At 42.8% G+C, this 5,761-nt stretch overlaps 1 pseudogene; it reads left to right on the plus strand.

The window, feature by feature from the left end:
• The first annotated feature begins 1,542 nt into the window (after nucleotides 1-1,542).
• LOC102137735 (H/ACA ribonucleoprotein complex subunit 3 pseudogene) lies at nucleotides 1,543-2,187 on the plus strand (annotated as a pseudogene).
• The last annotated feature ends 3,574 nt before the right edge of the window (nucleotides 2,188-5,761 follow it).

Raw genomic sequence — 5,761 nt, forward strand, 5'->3', positions numbered from 1 at the left:
CTGTGCTTCCCATCCAGAGGTAAGGCTGGGCCCAGCCAGAAGGGAAAGGCAGAAATTTACTCTGATTAACACCAACCCTTCTTTTTGACTACCTCCCAACAACTTTGTCTCCATTACCAACTAGGCAGTACCTTCCAGGCCTTTAACACATGCACACACACACACACACACACGCACACACACACACACACACAGAGAGAGAGAGAGAGAGAGAGAGAGAGAGAGAGAGAGAGAGAGAGAGACCTACATTTTATTTATCCCCCTCTTTTCTTCACATAGGTAGGAGTATGTAGTATGATGTGGTAGAAATGGCCTGAGCTTTGAAGCCAGACACACTGGTGATTTCCCACAGGAAACTGGTTCAAATTGACCCCATTTTGCCAAGGCCTCATCCCAGCCATTTCTACCTTCTCTGTCAAGGTTAAGGCATGTACAATCTCTCACCTAAACCTCATAAAACAACCCCTGTCCAGACTCTTCACTCCACAACAATTCTCCTCTGTTCATCTCTCATTGGCTGCCATGAAGATCTATGTCCACATTTTACCCACCTCCTCCCCCAGTGAACAACCATTCTGTGAATATGGCAGCGATAAATATTAATACTGCTACTATCACTGTTATGACAGCTTGTCTTTATTAAGGCATTGTGCTAAGGGCTATGGATATGTTAGATCATGTTATTTCTCTCAGCAACCCTGTAAACTGAGTATTATTTTTCCAGTTTTACAAATAAGAAAACTAAGACTCAGAGAACTTGGGTAACCTGCCCAAGGTCATAAGTCTCAAATATAGAAGCTCTGGAATTTCAAACAGGTTAGTTCATTCATTAGTATACCCATCAATTCATTCCCTCAACATTCAAAATAGTTTTTGAGTGTATTCACTGTTCCAGGAACCAGTGAAGCTAGGTTTTGGTTATCAACAAACAAGATGGCTGCTATTCTTGTCTTACAGGGATTTATCTTCAGTCTGATTCCAAATCCTGTTTCTTTACCACTACATGTATCATTTCCCAAATTAGGGATCAAACAGTCGTACCAGTTAGTATAGTATACCTTAACCTGGAAAAGGACTGACACACTCACTTACCTGGAGACTATAGCCTGATATACCCTGCCATCACCCTTCACGAGCAAAAGGAAAAACTTCTAAATAGTTCTAGAAAATTCAGACTATATTCTGGAAGTACAACTCTGGAAGCCTGGAACCCCTGCATTCTAGTTCTGTTCAATTTGAATATGGCACTAATGTGGGAGTCCATGAGTGTCTGTCACTCACGGCTGGCCACACCCCCTATTCTTGCACAGGTTCCCTCCCTGCCTGAGGGAAGTATTTCTAACAGATATTTCAGTTCACTTCCTTGTCAGGCTGGCCTTGCCTCACTTCTAGGATTATTTCTCTAACTGTCTACTACACACAGCCAGGTGTAGGTTCCTACTTAGTATTTTAGTATGATTTCAGAAACACTGAGAAGCTAATGGTACCATCTCCTTCTCCAGGGCTACTGCACTGCCCATCTCCAGGGACACAGACAACAAAGTGTGACAGGTGCCCCTGGGAGAAGAGGCTCTGTCTCTCCTCTCCCACAATACACTATTAATTCCTTACATACTCCCAGATGCCCCCAGATACACCAACCTTTCCTTCTGCATTTAGAAAATTTTAAATGCAAATGCCCTTCTAAAAGATCATATTCGGCAGACGGTGACAGACGGAGCTGCGGACCCAATCGGAACCTCTGGCTTAAGAGTGATCATGTTTCTCCAGTATTACCTCAGTGAGCAGGGAGATTGGGTCTATACACTGGAGAAATTTGACCCAATGGGACAACAGACCTGCTCAGCCCTTGCTGCTCAGTTCTCCCCAGATGACAAATACTCCCGACACTGAATCACCATCAAGAAACGCTTCAAGGTGCTCATGACCCAGCAACTGCACCCTGTCCTCTGAAGGTCCCTTAAACTGATGTCTCTTCTGCCACTCGTTACCTCTCAGAGACTCCGTAACCAAACTCTTCAATCTGTGAGCCCTGATGCCTTTTTTGCCAGCTATACTCTTTGGCATCCAGTCTCATCATGGTGATTGATCATGCTTGTGCGAGACAATCATGGTGGCATCACCTGTAAAGGGAACACATTTAACTTTTTTTCTCATATTTTAAATTATTGCAAGATTATTAAAGATAAAATGATTTGAAAAAAAAAAAAGATCATATTCACACTAAGAGTCAAATCTTTTCCTGATGATATTTGGGGGTGGGAGTGGTAGAGAAGTGAGGGTGGAACACTTTGTGGCAGCCAAAATTGAAGGAGAATTTGGAGCATAGAAAAAAGTACTGAGGGCTGCGCATGGTGGCAGGATCAGGAGGATCCTGAGAGATCAGGATCTCTCAGGATCACGAGATCAGGAGATTGAGACCATCCTGGCTAACACAGTGAAACTCCGTCTCTACTCAAAATGAAAAAAAAAAAAATTAGCCGGGCATGGTGGCGGGCACCTATAGTCCCAGCTACTCAGGAGGCTGAGGCAGGAGAATGGTGTGAACCTGGGAGGCAGAGCTTGCAGTGAGCCGAGAACGCGCCACTGCACTCCAGCCTGGGCGACAGAGCGAGACTCCGTCCCACCTCCAAAAAAAAAAAAAAAAAAGAACTGAGGCCACCAGGGACAGATATTGCCCATGTCTGACCTGACCCCCTATGCCAAATTTGGGCCTGGTTTTTGAAGTCACAAATACCTCAAACCAAGGATAAAATACGTTGAAATATAAGACACTGCTTTCTTTCCCTGTTCTTCACTTGTAACATCCCCCCCACATAAAATTCTGACACACTTTAGAGGGAAAAAAAAAGATTTTTATAATGCCAAACCATCACATATTTTCTAGTTCTCAGAAGATTGATTGTAATGTGTTCACATGCATATGATTTTAAGGAGACAACTCAAGTTTCAGCAAAGAGGCATTCCTTGGTCATGTTCATAAGAAAATATAGCCTGTCTTTCACGAATAAGATGGGTTTCATTTAATATTCATTAAAGTGCGACTTACTTTCAGCTCATAAATCTTGAAAACAGATTCTGGCCCCCAGTGCACTGTTTTCATTGGCTAAGTCACTTTTTCTTTCCCTGACACTTTATAGTTTGTGTTTCAATATGAGACACAGCTAGTTTTGCCAGTGGGGGTTTCTGGTTTGACTTTACAAGAAAACACTGAACGAAATCCTCAAAGACTCACAACAGGTGTTCTATGTTTACCTCATGGTGAAATAGTACATTGTGTAGTAATGAAAAGGGAGTGCAAAAGGTAAAACAATGAAATATCCAGCCCAGCAGGATAGAAGATCTGAGATTTGGCTGGTTGGAAGTTTCAGAGCAGCTGTCACATTTGAAAGACTAAGTGCACATCTCTATAAATGCACTTAGTTCATCTACCCCTTTTAAAGAAATCATCATTGCTAATGACATAAACTTGATAAAGAATGTTCAAACTCAAGTTGCAGATAGAGTGTGTCTGACAAAGTTTTGGGGGTGATGGTGGCAAGAGAATGGCCATTTTTAACAGAAAGAGGATGCAGATCTCATTTTTATTTTGAGGATGCAGATCCCATTTTTCTGTATGTTCACATGACAGGTATGGACTAACAACGCTCTATGTGGCCTAAAAATCAACCAAATCAAGTTTCTATCAAGACAGAAGAGGCAGGACAGCCAAGGAATTGAGCATAAAGGACACTCTACTGTGAGAGCTAGCCTTGACTTGACATGTGAGTAATACCCTCCCTATATTGCGCTTAACTTCCAGGTAGCTCTTTAACTAAGGGAAATAATCAAAATAAGAATGATGATGACAATGTTAGCTAAGATTTATCAACTGCTTAATGTGGATCAGGCACTACTCTAACAACTTTACTTACAGAAATTAACTTAATCCTGACAACAGCCCTACATGCAGGTTCACTGATTATCCCCATTATACAGACGAGAAAACCAAAGGCTGGGGAGTTAAATGACTGGCTCACGGTCACACAATTAGCAAGGAACAAGCCAGGATGAAACAGCTAAAGAGGAAAGTTTTGGACGGGCTCACGAGTACACATCATCATGAACATTATGTAGCCTCTTGTTAATGTTCTTTGCCGTTAGGTGTCAGGAAACGTAAGACCTCAACCAATCTTCATTTATAATGAAGTGATATAAGAAGATCTGGTAATCCAGGGAATCTCAAAAGTTCTTCAGAAATGTTTAACCTATTTCAAAAATTTGAGTTACTCTGAGCACACTATTCCTTATTACAGAAAGTGCTTAATAAACTTCTGTATGCTTCTATTACTATTTTTCATGCTCTAAGTGTATTGTTCATGTAATCCTCACATAAATCCAATGAGGTGGGTGCCATTATGATTCCCCTTTACTGATGTGGAAACTAAGAAAAGGAGAGGCTAAATAAAGTCCCATGTTTACACAGTTGAGACATGGTTTTCCCGGGATTCCAACCTGGACTCAGTACTCAGGGAAAGGATACATCTGTTGTGTTCATTGCTCAGCCACATACCTGGAACATCCATGTGTTGAGTGATAATGAATAACTGTTGCTTAACAATATTTGTCAAACTGAATTCATATTATTATCAGACACTAATGTGAGTACCCAAAGACTCTTGTTCCCCTGATTACACGTAAATCTTTATCCCTTTTGGTGTCTCAAACCAATAAATAATTCCAAGGGGAAAAACTGTATGATCCTAACTAGTAGGCTCTATTCTCTTCTCTCTCTGCCTACTAAAAAAGCCTACTCGTGGCCGGGCGCGGTGGCTCACACCTGTAATCCTAGCACTTTGGGAGGCCAAGATGGGTGGATCATGAGGTCAGGAGATCGAGACCATCCTGGTTAACACGGTGAAACCCCGTCTCTACTAAAAATACAAAACTTAGCTGGGCATGGTGGCGGGTGCCTGTAGTCCCCAGCTACTTGGAAGGCTGAGGCAGGAGAATGGTGTGAACCCGGGAGGTGGAACTTGCAGTGAGCCGAGAAAGTGCCACTGCACTCCAGCCTGGGCAACAGAGCAAGACTCCATCTCAAAAAAAAAAAAAAAAAAAAAGCCTACTTGTTTTTTCAAGGTCTAGTGTTCTCTTCTCTGGAAGATTTCTCTGATCACTGCAACAAACTTAGTTATTTTCTCCTATGTGCTCTATAACCAGAGATCTTTATATTTAAATGTGCATACAGGCTGGGCACAATGGCCCAAACCTGGAATCCTAGCACTCTGGGAGGCCGAGCCAGCTGGATCACTTGAGCCCAAGAGTTCAAGACCAGCCTGGGCAACATGGCGAAATCCCGTCTCTATAAAAAAATACAATGATTAGCTGGGCGTGGTAATGAGCACCTATCATCCCAGCTACTAGGGAGGCTGAGGTGGGAGGATTGCTTGACCCCTGCAGCTCATGGCTGCACTGAACCATCATCATGCCACTTGCACTCCAGCCTGGGCAACAAAGCAAGACCCTATCTCAAAAAAAAAGTGCATCCAAGCCACCTGGGGATCTTGTTAAAAGACAGATTCTGATTCAGTAGGCCTGGGATGGAGCCTGAGATTCTATATTTTTAACATCCACCGATGCCGATGTTCTTAGCCTTGGCGCCACACTTTGAGAAGAGCAAAGCTCTACATCACGTCATCGCATATGAGGGTCAGTTGAGGACCCCACTTGCCTTGCTATACTGTGAGTTCCTTCTGGGCGGGAGCTCTTTCTTACTCTTCCT

Source organism: Macaca fascicularis, chromosome 11, assembly GCF_037993035.2.
Source record: "Macaca fascicularis isolate 582-1 chromosome 11, T2T-MFA8v1.1".
Taxonomy (NCBI): Eukaryota; Metazoa; Chordata; class Mammalia; order Primates; family Cercopithecidae; genus Macaca; species Macaca fascicularis.